This window comes from Protopterus annectens, chromosome 6.part0 (assembly GCF_019279795.1).
Source record: "Protopterus annectens isolate FY-2018-M chromosome 6.part0, PAN1.0, whole genome shotgun sequence".
NCBI classification, from domain to species: Eukaryota; Metazoa; Chordata; order Ceratodontiformes; family Protopteridae; genus Protopterus; species Protopterus annectens.
In genome coordinates this window covers 1,361,696,506-1,361,711,100 of record NC_056737.1, presented here as the reverse complement: position 1 = coordinate 1,361,711,100, position 14,595 = coordinate 1,361,696,506, and the positions used below count along the sequence as shown (strand labels likewise).

General features: G+C 36.6%; 1 protein-coding gene across 3 annotated transcripts in view; it reads right to left on the bottom strand.

Annotated features, from left to right (window-relative positions):
- Positions 1–14,595, bottom strand: part of KALRN (kalirin RhoGEF kinase) — a 4,346,166-nt gene that overhangs the window by 1,490,707 nt on the left and 2,840,864 nt on the right. The gene's annotated exons all lie outside the window — the stretch shown is intronic.

The window sequence follows — 14,595 nt, the reverse complement described above, 5'->3', positions numbered from 1 at the left end:
CCTCTGAGTTGCTGTATGGGGGGGTCTATATTAGATCATCAAAATGGCAGAATTTCTAATGATCTAATATCGAACCCAATATCATGAATGCTGTAAACAGTGAAACTACACAAAACCAAATTATTTCCTAGGGAAAGAATTTGGTTGGCCGTTGTTGTGACTTCGCTGTTTTCAGCGATGCAGTGGAAAATTACGGGTTGGGATAAGGTAAGTGTGTGTGATTGTGCGGACGTTCGGGTTAGGGCATGGGTTGGGTTTGTTAGGGTTAGGGCGCGGGTCAGGTAAGTGTGCGATTAAGTGAGAATTTGGGGTCAGGGGCGGGTTAAGTGAGTTAGGGTTAGGGCGCGGGTGAGTTGAGTGCGCGATACTGAGAATTTGAGGTTAGGGGCGGGTTTAAGTGAGTTAGGGTTAGGGCGCGGGTGAGGTGAGTGTGCGATAGTGACAGACCTTAGGGTTAGGGTCTGGGTTAAGGTAAGTGGATAGATAGTAGTGTATGTGCAGTGTGGTGTAGGGTTAGATGTAACTTTTAAATGTATGTGTGTGGATTGCTGATTTTTAGTGTGCTTGTGGTGTGTGTGTGTGGTACTCGGAACAGCAAATTTTTTCACTGGGAAAAAATTAGCTGTTTTGAGGTTTCAATATTGTTAGGGTTCGGGTTTTGGAGTTTGTCATTATGACACTCGATAATGTGCCATTTCGATGATCTGATATAGACCCCTGTATGGGCATAGGGTGAGGGGAGCCTTTATATTTGATTTGTGATGAGTGTGAGGGTGAGTGTGAATCCTACAAGAAGTCTGCTGTGGCATATGTCCTATACCTCAAGAAAAGGCTTAGGGAGCTCATTGGCTTAGGCCAGGAGAAACTGGCTGGAGTCCAACAGCAGAAAAAGGTCTGGTATGACCAGAATGTTTGAGTCTGAGAGTATACTGTGAGACAGCAGGTTATGGTTCTCATTCCTGTCAGACACAGTAAGCTGCAGGAAGCTTGGGAGGGACCTTTGAAGTGATAAGGAAGGTCAGTGTGATGTTAACTACATGGCAAACCTGCTAGGCAGGAGGCAGGGGCACAAATTGTACCATGTTAATATGATGAAGCCTTACCATGATAGGGATGCCCTGGTGCTGAGTATTTGCATTAGATGGCAGGAGGGGTCTGAGGGGATCTATGGCTACATAGAACTAGCCAGCAAAATGTCAAGTTACTAGGGTGGAGCCTAGGGTTGCTGGCATATGACATGACAGTGCAGCAGTGTAATGGAGTCAACAATGCCACTGCAGATGGGTTCTCAAGACAGGGCATGGGTTAATGTATTCCCAGACAGGCTCAATCCTCTCAATATTTCTCCAGGTTCACTTGAGAGACTAGCTTGAGTCTTCAAAGGGAGGGAGAGATGTGATGTTGTGAGGTATTGCCAGCTATGCCAGGAGAAGTAAGGCAGTGGACGTGTAACATATGCCAGCATAGCTAGCTGGAGTTTTTAAATTATATGTCATTTCTATATCAAACTGATTTGAATACAGGTGCTTGTGTTGAAAATGTATTTGTAAAGCTTCTTGGGTAAAAAATGTACCAACAGTGTGTCCTGCTGTACAGAAAACAAATACAACTGTATGTCCGACTGTATTGCAACTGTTGAAATGAATATATTGTAACAGAGGATACTGGAAGAGAAGTGGTTAATCTCAGTCCAGCTAACTTTGAAAAGTAGTCCGAGTCGGAAATTAAATTACCTGGTTTAGGCCATAAACATTGTATCTTACAGTTCTTACTGCAGCCAGAGATGAAATGTCTGTGAAAACCAGGACTAGAAATCCTATTTTATTGTCCTTAGGGGTGAACTAAGTGCTACCCTAGAAGGGTGGAAGTTTTTACTATGGTTTTATAGCTTCCTGATGCTGTAACACATCTTAGCAAAGTTCTATGTGTGTGTATTATGATAAGTGCAAGATTCTGGTTCAGATTTTAGTAAAGGGGTGGGTAGTGTGGGAACCAGAACTCAGATGACCAGATGTATGTGATGTTAGTCTGTAATCCAGTGCTGAAATGATGTTCGAATACTAGATGAGACAGAAGTCTCAGAGCAGACTGTTTTTAAAACCTGATAAAGAAGGATCACTCACCTACTTCATTTTGCCTTGTTTTAGTAAGTAACCAGGGAATAGTAATTCTTTAGATCAGTTCGGAAAATACAGTGAAATTAGTTAAGTAATGTTTTTCTGTATCTGCGTGGATCTAACCATCTGTGTTATTTTTAATATTTTCTGTTATTGAAACCCTGGTGTATATTGTAAATAGATATTTAGTATTTTCATGTTTTTTATTATTTAGTATTAACTACATTTAAATGTTTCATTGTGGTTGGTCTTTTAGAGAATATTTTAACCTTTGAGAATACTTATATTTATTTGTAGACACTGTGGCTGCTCCTGAAAGACCTGATGCATTGGTCAAACACTACCATTTGTATTAGTATTAATTTTACTCAGTATACTTGAGTATCCTTGTAAGAGCCTTAGAGGAGCTGGCCTTTGAGTGTTCTAGTGGCAGTATCTACCTTATAGTCTGGGCAGATGGGGCATAACTGGTAAATCTGTGTCAGCTTTCCCAGTTTTGTGTGTGTGTGTGTGTGTGTGTGTGTGTGTGTGTGTGTGTGTGTGTGTGTGGAGCTGGCCTTGGAGTGTTCTGGTGGCAGTATCTACCTTATAGTCTGGGCAGATGGGGCATAACTGGTAAATCTGTGTCAGCTTTCCCAGTTTTGTGTGTGTGTGTGTGTGTGTGTGTGTGTGTGTGTGTGTGTGTGTGTGTGTGTGTGTGTGTGTGTGTCTGTGTGTGCGTTTACCAGCACTTTGTTTTGGAAATGTATTAATGCTACTGACAGTAACTTGTGTGTATTTTCTCTACTATCAGTCTCCTTTATGCAGAATTTCTGTAAACATAGCCGATTGACTGGTCACAGTGATGAAGGTGTCACGGTCTTTTCCCCATTTCTCTGCCTGTTTAATGAAACCATTGTGATTTCAACTATCATTTTAAACTGTTTCTGACAAATGAAATTATTCAGAAAAAAGCACTGCATGTCAGTGTAAATGAGGTCAGCACACATCATTTTATTTTGTTGTTCTACTTGTTTTCTCTTTTCTACGTGCCCTGAATAAACAGCCTTTTCTTTTACAGGTTTAGCTACCAATTTATATCTGACACCACATCTATTTTCATGATATTAAACTACGATACACTTAATCTTTAACAGTTTTACTTTCTGCACATATATCTGGGCTCAGTAAGTTTTGCTTTTAATATGTGAGCTCTCCCTTGGTTTTTAAAGAGCTTTGGGAATTTACCAGTTTGTTTAAGTTTCATTTTTCTGCGGGTGCAGTGGCTTTGAGGTCAGCAGGCAGAATAATCAGAAGACTGCATTTTTTTAAAAAGCACCTACTCACAAAGTGGCCACAAGTCACTGGCAAGAGACAGAACTGCTTAATTGCTTGCAAAACCACCTAATATGATTTAACCGATATATTTAACTCTGAATATATGCTTTAGTACTTCCCTTAAGAAAGGAATTCTCAACAATATAACTGTTATTACTGACTTATGCTAGATATTACATTAACATTTACTGTTATCTTCTGGGCTTTGATATATATATAATTATTCTTATTATGAGTAGTGGTAGTAAGTTCTAATTAAGACCTAACTAAAATATACCCCAATTTGTGTTACAGTTTTAGCATTCTATGACTGGTAACATAGTAAACCATAATAGACTCACTTAATTCTTGCATGTTAGAAGACCTACTTAAAAATATGTATCTCACTCAGTGTTGTTACTGTTGGGTCTACACTAAGTACATATCAGCTGACATTATTCTGTACAATAACTCTATAAATTAAAAGAAATCTTTCATGTTCCAGACGGCAAGAAATGAAGTCATCGACCTTCATGTTCTTGTAATAATTTTTCAGTGGTAAGGATTATTACTGAATTTGTTAGATCTTGGTATACTGACAGTTGGGGTGGTGGTGCACATTTACCTTACATCTGTACTATCAACTAAGTTTAGTAGTTCTAAGAAATGGATATATAATATAACACACATTATAAGGCAATATTTTATAAAAAAAAAGTAAAAAGACAGGAAAGAATTTGAATCCCAGCAAGGAAAAAAACACAAGCAGTATGATAAAACTATTAATGATGTACCTTCACTTCAATTAAGCATGAAAAACATGGAGGAGAGTGAACATCCCAACGTAGACAGTTTGGACACAGTGTCTCACTTAAGATCTTATTCAGATACATGTGAAAATTACAGTTCTCAGCTGCTGGGTCCATTCCAACATGCTGTGTCAAAATTTTCAGGCTGTATGTGAAAACTTATACCCAAAAGTAATACTACTAAAACCTACAGTTTTTGTCCAGTCCTAAACATATTCTTTTCTAACTTGAACCCTCTTTTCTAACTTCATATCAAAAATATGGAACACATTACCTACACATATTACATCTCATTCCTCATTAGTGCAATTTAAAAAAAACTTCTAAAAACACACCTAGCTAATACTTGGCTCTGTTCCTGTATTAGCACCAGGTAGTTTCACCCTCTAATCATTAACCTTACTCTAAAGGATAGCATCATTGCTGAAAATGTGGTACTTCTATCCCTCCACACTCTTTATTCTTCATAGCTTACATATTACCTTTTTCAATAGACTGATTGTGCCTCCTATTATAAGGTCCTTACAAATTCTCCATCTTAGTTTGTTTTGTTTTGTTTCTTTTATATTTTTGCCTTATGTTTATCTTGCATATTCTTCCTAAGATACAGCCTACGTAACCTACGTAAATTTCAAGCCCACTGTATATAACTATGTTCTCTAGTTTAACAGATTCAAAGTATACCAGTACTTGTTACTTATTATGCTGCTATTGCATTGAGATGTATTTAGTTATTTAAAAAGTTATTTACTTTGTGTTGTCATCTGGATGCATTTGTTTTTCATGTGTAGCTTTTGTCCCTGGGTCTCTGTTAAAAAAGGACTTGTGTCCATTCGGACTTTCCCAGTCAACAAATGTAAAATAAAGAAAGAAAGAAAGAAAGAAAGAAAGAAAGAAACATATAACAGTGCCAGACACTTCCAGCTCAGCCAAAATTAATACAATCAAGCTGGCTATCCTGATAATATCGCAACTTTAGATAAATAAACACTAGTCAGGCTGACCAATGTGGGCATTCCCAAATCGCATGATGATGATGTAATGTGTGATGTACTGCTTAAACAACTGATTCTTTTCCTGAGCAAACCTGCATGTCTTGCACTTATGACACCACAATGGGTCAAAGGTTAGAAAAAGACGTATCACTAATACTACTGGTGATGCAATGTTTACTTCACAAAAAAAAAAATACAAAAGAGGTGCACTTGGGGGAAGGCTATAGTAATACATATATTATGCCTTCAGCTGCATCTTACTTATATTTTCCCAAAGAAGTGTTAGTCCTGAATGATTATATGCTTAAACTTACTATCCAAAAGCATAAGTGGCCTAAACAAAAACCATAGTAGTGAGTGCTCTAGCTGGTTTAAAACTACTGATGTAAAATACATGACACCAAAACTGCTTTATGAACAGATGACTTGCAGCCTGATCTTATTCCATATAGGAACCAATGACCTGAGGTCACCACCACTTAACCATATGAAGAATGCCATTCTGGAGCTAATTGAAATGATAGAAGAAGCTTCTATTTGCCTTATAATAAGTGAAATAATACCATCTTCTCACCGGAATCACTAATATTTACTAAAGCCCACATTTTTCAATGTTTGTTAAGGCAACATTGTACAGTATACAGCATCAAGCTTATTCACTAGTGGAATACTGCAGGCATGGTAACCACATGCTTTGCAAAAGACAAAATTCATCTTAGTCAATATGGGTGGCAGAGTGACATTATGGATTCATAACAATATTCCATCTTCACATGTGAATTCATTTAATGAGATAAAAATATAACTGTTCAGGTTTTTGATCCTTTATTGAGTGATTCCTTTAGAACTTTTCTTTGTTACCATGGTCCCAGTATGGATACACTTAACAGTGGGATTACTTTACCTGTTTAAATCATAATTTATCAATGAAAGACATTAAACTAATGGGCAACTTCAATTACCCTGGTATTTTTTGGGGAAAATCGTTCTACAAAAACTACTTAGGAAACAGAAATTGCTGACCCACCTTTTCACTGAAGGAACTAGAGGGACTAAAATCTGATTTGGACTGACAACTTAATAATTGGGGCAGCCATTCGACATTCAGACTATAAATCATTGAAGTTTCAGTTAAAAATACAGACTCCTGCACTAAGAGTTCATACAAATATACTTATGAATGCATCAATTAAAGGACTTAAATATAATTGATACATTTAACAGATGAGCACTCATTTTTATTGAATCATGAATTAAATTTTGGATATAACACTTTGCACAATTTACTTCTTAACAGCCTTTAATCCACAGTTACTTATAAGAATAACTCACATAAAATATATTTCCTCCATAGTAGAATTTAGAGCTTCATAAATTAAGAAAAGAAAAAGAAATACAAAGTTTACAAGAAACACCAAACAATTGCAAATTAAATAATTTTTAATAACATCAGTAGATCAGTTAAGAGGAAAATCTGAAGGAGAAAAGTTTTGAAAACAGACTTGCTGTGGATACTAACAGTAAGAAAAGATTTTTTAGGTATATTAATAGTATCAACAATTTTTAATAGTCAGTAAACTCTATAAAATCTGAAGACATTGTAATAAATGATCCTTTAAAGATAGCACTTCCATTCAACAATACTGTGCAACACTGTTCATTGTTAGATACAGTTTTGACAAATTAACATCTAAAATTGTAATTCCTGATACTTCAACTTGTCATATTACATCTCAGGGGATGATAGAAAGAGCTTTTAGTAATATAAATAATTCAACTTCTATGAGCCCTGATTTGATCCCCTCCATACAGTTATTAACAATTAAAAATAACTTACTACCAATATTATATCAAATATTTAATAAACTATTACACTATGGTGCTGTTTCAAGCTTGAGGAAAACATCTGCTATAACACCAGTATATAAAAAAGGTAATATAGTGATGTTAACAACTCTAGACCTATTAGCCTCACTTCCCTTCTGTGGAAATGCTTTGAAAGATGCATTAGTGAAATACTGGGAAACAATAATATAGATATCACAATTTTGGGATTACATTAACATGGCTTTATAAAGGATAGATCTATGAAGGCAAGTTTAGTAAGTTTTTTTGATCAAATTACTAAGGCCCTGGATCTAGGTCTCTCATGTGGAATATTTTTTGAAAACTTAGCCAAAACTTTGACTCCCTTCCTCAACATGTAATCTACCAAAGTTTTATCTATGCTATGGTCTGTATATTCTGGTAAAGTGGATTACTTCTTGGTTAACTGATCGATCCCAGTGCATAACTATTCAAGGTATAGGCTCTGACTCTCTTCCTATCATTTTGGAGTGACACAAGGCACAGCTCTTGGACCAATTTTATTTAATATTATATTTGTCTCCATTCCTAGTTCTAAGACATGGTGGATAAATAAGTATGCAGATGACTGTAAAAATGGGTTCATTGTACAAAATGAATCTGGTATTGAACATTTAAATTCTTTTATGAAATAAATTGGTGACTGGGCACACAATATAGGTGCACATTTTAGTTACAACAAAGGTAGCATAATGTATGTTGGAAAGGATGAAGTTCATTTACCTGCGTACTTATTAGAACATCCACTAAAGGAGAAAATCCAATATAAAGACCTGGGAATAACCATGAATGATAATCTTTCCTTTGACACACATGTTCAACTGATAAGTAATAAACTTATGCATCAAATGGGATATACATTTAAAATTCTTAGCACAAGAAATGAGACTTGTCTTAAATTACCATATAAAACATATGTTAGGCCGATTTTAGAGTTCAATCAGGCTATGAAGTTAGATTTAGATACTATGATTATGTCGCTCTTACTTATCTCAAACACTGGTGATATTATGGAATGAATGACCACTTCATATTAGAGACAATATGAACTTATAATCCTTTGAGAGACAACTGGATTCTTAAGCTGGTATACAAGTGTTTGATCCACAAAATCCTGGAGTCAGTAATACTAGATGGCCGTACAGACTTAATGTTGGTGTACAACTTATGAACTTATGCTACACTTGAGAATATTGTGTTTTAATAAATGACTGTCACATGTACAGAAGAGGTCAAACTGATACAGTCACTGATGTAGTACTGGTTAGGCAACGATGGCTTTTAACTTAAAATATATCAATTTTCCTAGTGCTGTTTATCTGAAATGTGAATTTCAAAAAGAAAATAGTACCCAATTTATGCTTCACTAAGGTCTGTGGTAACAGTGTCTAAATGAACAGAGTTGCCTCCGTGGTGGCAATAAACTACACTGGGGAAAGAGAAGATGATAATTCTAGAACGATAGGATATCATCTTGTTGTAAACTCATCAACAGAATTCAAATTCTTAGCTTTTTTTCCCAGTTAGAGAAAACAAATGACCTCTGGAGACTTTTAAAATGTTCCATTAAGCCCAATCAATGTTTAGCAACTAATTCATCAAAGTAATGAAACATTTGCTTTAAAAGTCTTATCACTGTACCCATTAAGATGAGTACAAAAATCAAAGCAATGTCTTTCAGAAGTCTGCCATATGGCCAGAAGAAGGAGTATGCTGGAATACTCCATTCTATTTAGTATGTGATAAAGAACATTTGTGCAGACCTAGACAAGAAAAACTGGCAGAGGTCCAGGGAGCACACAAGTCCAATATAAACCACACAGCTAGTAGCAACCACCAAAGATTTATTGAGCAAAAACAGCAGTCAAGTGCCTTCGTCTTACATCAAGACTTCACATAAACCACACAATATATCAAAACAAAACATCCTGTAGTCATGTGGTTAAAACCAACCAATACAAATAATGCTTAAAATGTAATTAATTAATTAATTAATTAATTAATTAATTAATTAATTAAAAACTTGAGAACTTGAAAATGTACTGACAGTTTGAAACAGTGTGTATGAGTAAAAAAACAGAGCCAAACATATTACAACAATGTATATATAACAAATTATAAAGATGACTGATGAATTACCCCTCCATACTTTTCAGTTTTAGAATGCCTCCCAGTCCAAACACTATGAACTTGAAGTGGTGGTCAGGAAAAGCTGAAATATGCCTATACAAGGTATTGGTGATCTTCCCTTTCCTGATGTCATTCAAGTGTTCATAAATTCTTTCTTTCAGCTTACGACTAGTCTTTCCAATGCAGAATGCCTTACAACATTGACAAAGAGCTCCATATATCACCCCCTTGGATATACAACCGAAGTGTTTTTTTACCTTAAACTTCCTATTCCTGATGAAAAATGAGTCGCACAATAAAATATGTTGACAATAACTGCATTGATTGCATTTGTGCATGCCCTTGGGTCTACTTGAACAACTCACATCACCTCTTATTTCTAAAAGGTTCTTAAAAGACTTGCCCTTTCTGAACACAACCTTTGGCTTGACCCCAAACAATTCCTTGCCTTCATTGATACTCATCACAATTGGCCAAAAATTATGCACTGTGCCCACTACATCATAGATGTTAACAGAAAAGGTGACTATTAGTGAATGTTCAAATGGGACAATTGGGTTGTGTTTTTTTGGACAAGCTATTACCAGCCAAATGGTCATCAGTTCAACCAACAGGAATAGGCAGTAGCAATTTGTAAGAACTATTCCTCCTCTTGCCCTGGACTTCTTCCTTAATACTGTCCAATAACTCATGGGGGTAACCTCTTTTACTGAACATGTCAATCAATTTGTCTATTTCCGTAGTGAAGGTGGCACCGTCAGAAATCATATGAGCAAGTCTGACCAACTGCCCCTTGACCACAGCCCTCTTTTGAAATTGTGGATGCCAACTATTGACATGGAGGTAAGAGTTGGAAAAAGTTTTTTTACGGTTAATGTTGGAACAAAAACAATTTCTCGAATAACCCTTGGTTACCAATACATCCAAATAGGCCATTGAATCATGATCAAATGTATGGGTAAACTTTAGGAAAGATGTACTACAAGTGATACACTTGAAAAATTTGTTCAGTTTTTTGGCTGAATCATCCCAGACGGTAAAAATATCATTCAGGAAACGAATATAGAATGACCAACATTCGGCAAAGGGACTGTTGTATACAAAATGCTTCTCCCAATAGGCCATGACCAAGTTGGCAAAGCTTGGGGTGCAAGAAGACCCTATGGCCACCACACTTAACTGTTTGAACAACTGGCATTCAAAATAAAGAAAATTGTTGGTCAACACCAGATCCATAAGTGTACAAGCCATGTTAATGTCATTATTCAATAACAGTCCTATGTCAGAAAGAATACTTTCCAACCACTCCAACCCTACCTTGTGGCGAATGACAGAATATAAATTTTGGACATCTATTGTAAGGATGGCGGAAAAGTTGTGATGGACGTCAATGACTATAATAATCGTATGCATGAGTTGCTTTTCACTGAGACTTATGTCCAGATATCTAAGAATGAGCTCAATATTACCTATCCAAAAATCGATATCTGACTTTATGACAGGCAAGTAAAAAGTGACACATACGATTATTTACTCAATCAGTATCCAGTGGTAGTGGGCATCTTTGCGATACTCAAAATCCATAAAGATCTCCAAGATATACCTATGAGACCCATAGTGGTAGAAGCAAGACCTTCTACATAGCCAAATATGTGGAGAGCCTATTAAAACCATCAGTCATTAAAGTCCCACATATTTGTAAGGATTCTTGGGATTTTTTGACCAGGCTATCAAAGCTCAGGTTCTCAGGTGATTGTATTATGGTCACAATAGATGCCCAAATTTATATTCCGTCATTCCCCACAAGGTAAGTTTGGAGTGGCTGGAAAGTATTCTTTCTTACATAGGACTGTTGTTGAATAATGACATTAACACGGCTTGTACACTTATGGATTAGGTGGCCATGGGGGATTCTTGCGCCCCAAGCTTTGCCAACTTGGTCATGGCCTATTGGGAGAAGCATTTTGTAATCAACAGTCCCTTTGACGAATGTTGGTCATTCTATATCCATTTCCTGGATGATATTTTTATCGTCTGGGATGATTTTGCTACAAATTGAACAAATTTCTCGAGTATATCACTGATAGTTTATGAACACTTGAATGACATCAAGAAAGGGAAGAACACCAAAGCCTTGTATAGGCATAGTTCAGCTTTTTCTGATCACCACTTCAAGTCAGTAGTGTTGGACTATATGGAATGGGATGCAAAGGTGTTTTAGTACAGAAGAACACCTCAACAGAAAGGAATTAATCTAGATTTTGATGTGTGATGCCCTTACTCCCCCTGGGCTTAATTACTGCTGTTCCATTACCCCAATCCTAAAACTGAAAAGTATGGAGGGGTAATTAATCTTTATAATTTGTTGTATACACATTGTTGTAATATGTTTGGCTCTGTTTTTTTTTCACTCATACACACTGTTTCAAACTGTCAGTACATTTTCAAGTTCTCAAATTTTTAATTAATTAATTAATTTTTTAAGCATTATTTGTATTGGTTGGTTTTAACCACATGATTACAGGATGTTCCTTTATATTGTGTGCTCCATGGACCTCCATTAGTTTTTCTTGTTTAGTTCCTGTTTTCTCTTGTTGGATTTGTGTAGACCTGGTTCATTGACTTGGTAATTTATATTGCGCCACACAAATACATGTTATTCCGATGAGAAAATCAGTAAAAAACAATTATAAAGCTGAAAATAAAATAAAAGTGTCAAAGTTAAATCACAGCAGCTAAATGCTATATATAAAATAACACGCCATAGTAGAAGACGTCACCATTGCATTCTTACACTGACTTACTTTGGACAGTCTGAACATAGTAGAAGGTAGACAGATAACTTGTTGTCATGCAATGTGTTAACAGAAGAAATTCCTGAATTAGCCTGGGATTCATAAACCAAAACCTCTGAAATCTTATAAGCACACTCCCCCTTTAAATGACACATGTGTCTGATCATTACATTGCTAGATACAAGATTTAGAATATTCACGTTAGTAATAATGAAGTCATTTACATGGTCTTGCTAGGCTCTAACATTGCCTACATTTTAACCCAATTAGACATTGCTACTACAGTATAACTATCAGTAGTCTTTCAGTGAAGTAACATACAGTGAATGCCGTTGCCTGCCTGAAACATGTATGTTCTCTCTTTTCTATAACACTTAGTACATTGCCTCAGCAATGTCAAGAAAAAACAAATGACAGAATATATTTGGCAGTAGCGCTGTTTCCACAAGACTCATGTTTTCATCATTGTAACTGCCCCCCGGAGTGGTGTGTACCATCTGCTATAGGCAAGGAAACACTATTACTGTTAACAGATGGCAGAGTGAGTCTGTCAAGTTTTATTAGCCATCAGGAACGTACACGGAAAGCTAGAGAAAACTTCATTAAATGATGTTATATTCTCTCTGTCACTTCCCTGTATAGGCAAAGAAACAGCAATTTCTTTAACTTTACGTTTCTGTCAGTATAAACAGTAGGAAGAATTTTTCTCTCTCTCCTTTGTCTCTGTCATTCTCCTTCTGCCAAATCATATTCACATGCAAAGCCGTATTTTTCAGACTGTGTAAAGTTATCTTGAATAAGTGCAGCTGAGATGGGGATGACAATAGATCAACACTGAACAAAATGATTAAACCGTAACTTTTAGATCAGACTACTTAAATTAATCCAGTTAAAGTGTATCACATCTGTCATCCAAATAGTGGTTAAATCATATTCCTAACAATGGATCATAATACTGTGACTGTACACAAAAAATAGACTCAGCTATGCAGACTTTACAATGTTAGGATTGACATTCTGGAATTTTTCTTAAAGGTGAATGCTTTGAGCCTTTAAATAAATTTCGCCTGCAGTACAGACACACACAGACAGACAGACAGACACACACACACACACACACGCACACAAGCACACACGCGCACAAGTTGGTAAATTAAGGGCGGGCTACACCATGATAAAATCCTTTAAAAAATTAGTAATAACTGTTTTGAAAACAGTGGGTGTTATTCATAAGCACTGTGTATCAGAGGGTAGGAATGGTATGCAACAGAATGGGATAACAAAGACCTACACAATTCACAAACTTTGGTACACAGTGGGAAAAGACCATGCAAACAGTCTAAACGCATTATGAAGCCATACTACTTTGTAAATGGAGTATTCTTGCAAAATGGACCCCTGTTGGATACTACACAATTCACAAACACTGCTTTGACTATGTTAAAAATAGTTCTAAATGGAGTAACATACACAATTTGAACTGCATACTTGCAGATGATGTACGTTTGTAAGTACAATCAGTCTTCCTTCTCTGCTAATGCAGTTGAGCAGAATATCATCGCTGAACTAAACAAAAGAAAAAAAGTCCTTTGCACAGTAAAAGAAGCCCTACTAGCAATGGAGTCCCCTTTGATGTGGGTAACCCTGCTACCACACCTGCTACCACACCTTTCCCTCCCTCCTTACTCTGCCAGTAGGAGTTTCCACAGCACCAGCTTCTTCATTATCATAATATGGTAATGACCCTATCTCTCCCATCATGCTTAAATCTTTATAAATCACATTTAGACATGATAGCAGGACATAATGAAGCATAATACAGCTATTTTCTGCTCTGCTATGTTGCTGTTTAATGGAACACAATGACTGGAAATGTACTTAGCAGTCGAAAGAACAGGATAACTATGCATACCTGTGCAACATTCATAAAGAATGATACTTCCTTTGTATGCCACATCAGTACCGATATTCATGTCTGTGAATTGTGAGACTCACAGGTGCAGTACCAAACATACTGCATTATGTTTAGGAAATGGGGGGAGGGGTCTATGAACATGCTTTCATTGAAAGCTGATGTAGATCTAAGTTTGCCCACCAGTCTATGTCTCCATCCTAATTTATAGTCATGAGTTTTGGATAGTGATTGAAAGAATGAGACTGCAGATGTAAAGTGACACAAATACATTTTCTTCTCAAGGTAGCAGTGATCACTCTCAGTGATAACGCAGTTTGCTGAGCAGTCCACAGGGACCTCAGACAACCGCCACTGCTCATCCAAGTTGAGAGAAGCCAGTTGAGGCGGTTTGCATACTTTGTAAGGACTCTCTTTGGAAACTTCCCATCTGAAGTTTACTAGCTGCAGCTCACTGGAAGGGGGCTCTGAGGAAGCACCAGGACACAGTGAATGTACTAGATGTTTACTCTTTTCTGGGAAAACCTGGGGATCTCACAGGATGAACTGGAGACTATTACTGAGAATAGAAAACTCAGATTATACCCATCTCATCTTGGCACCACTACAACCGTTGTCAAAACAAGCAATTAAAAATATGATGATGACTGATGACAACAAAAGTTGATTTACAAA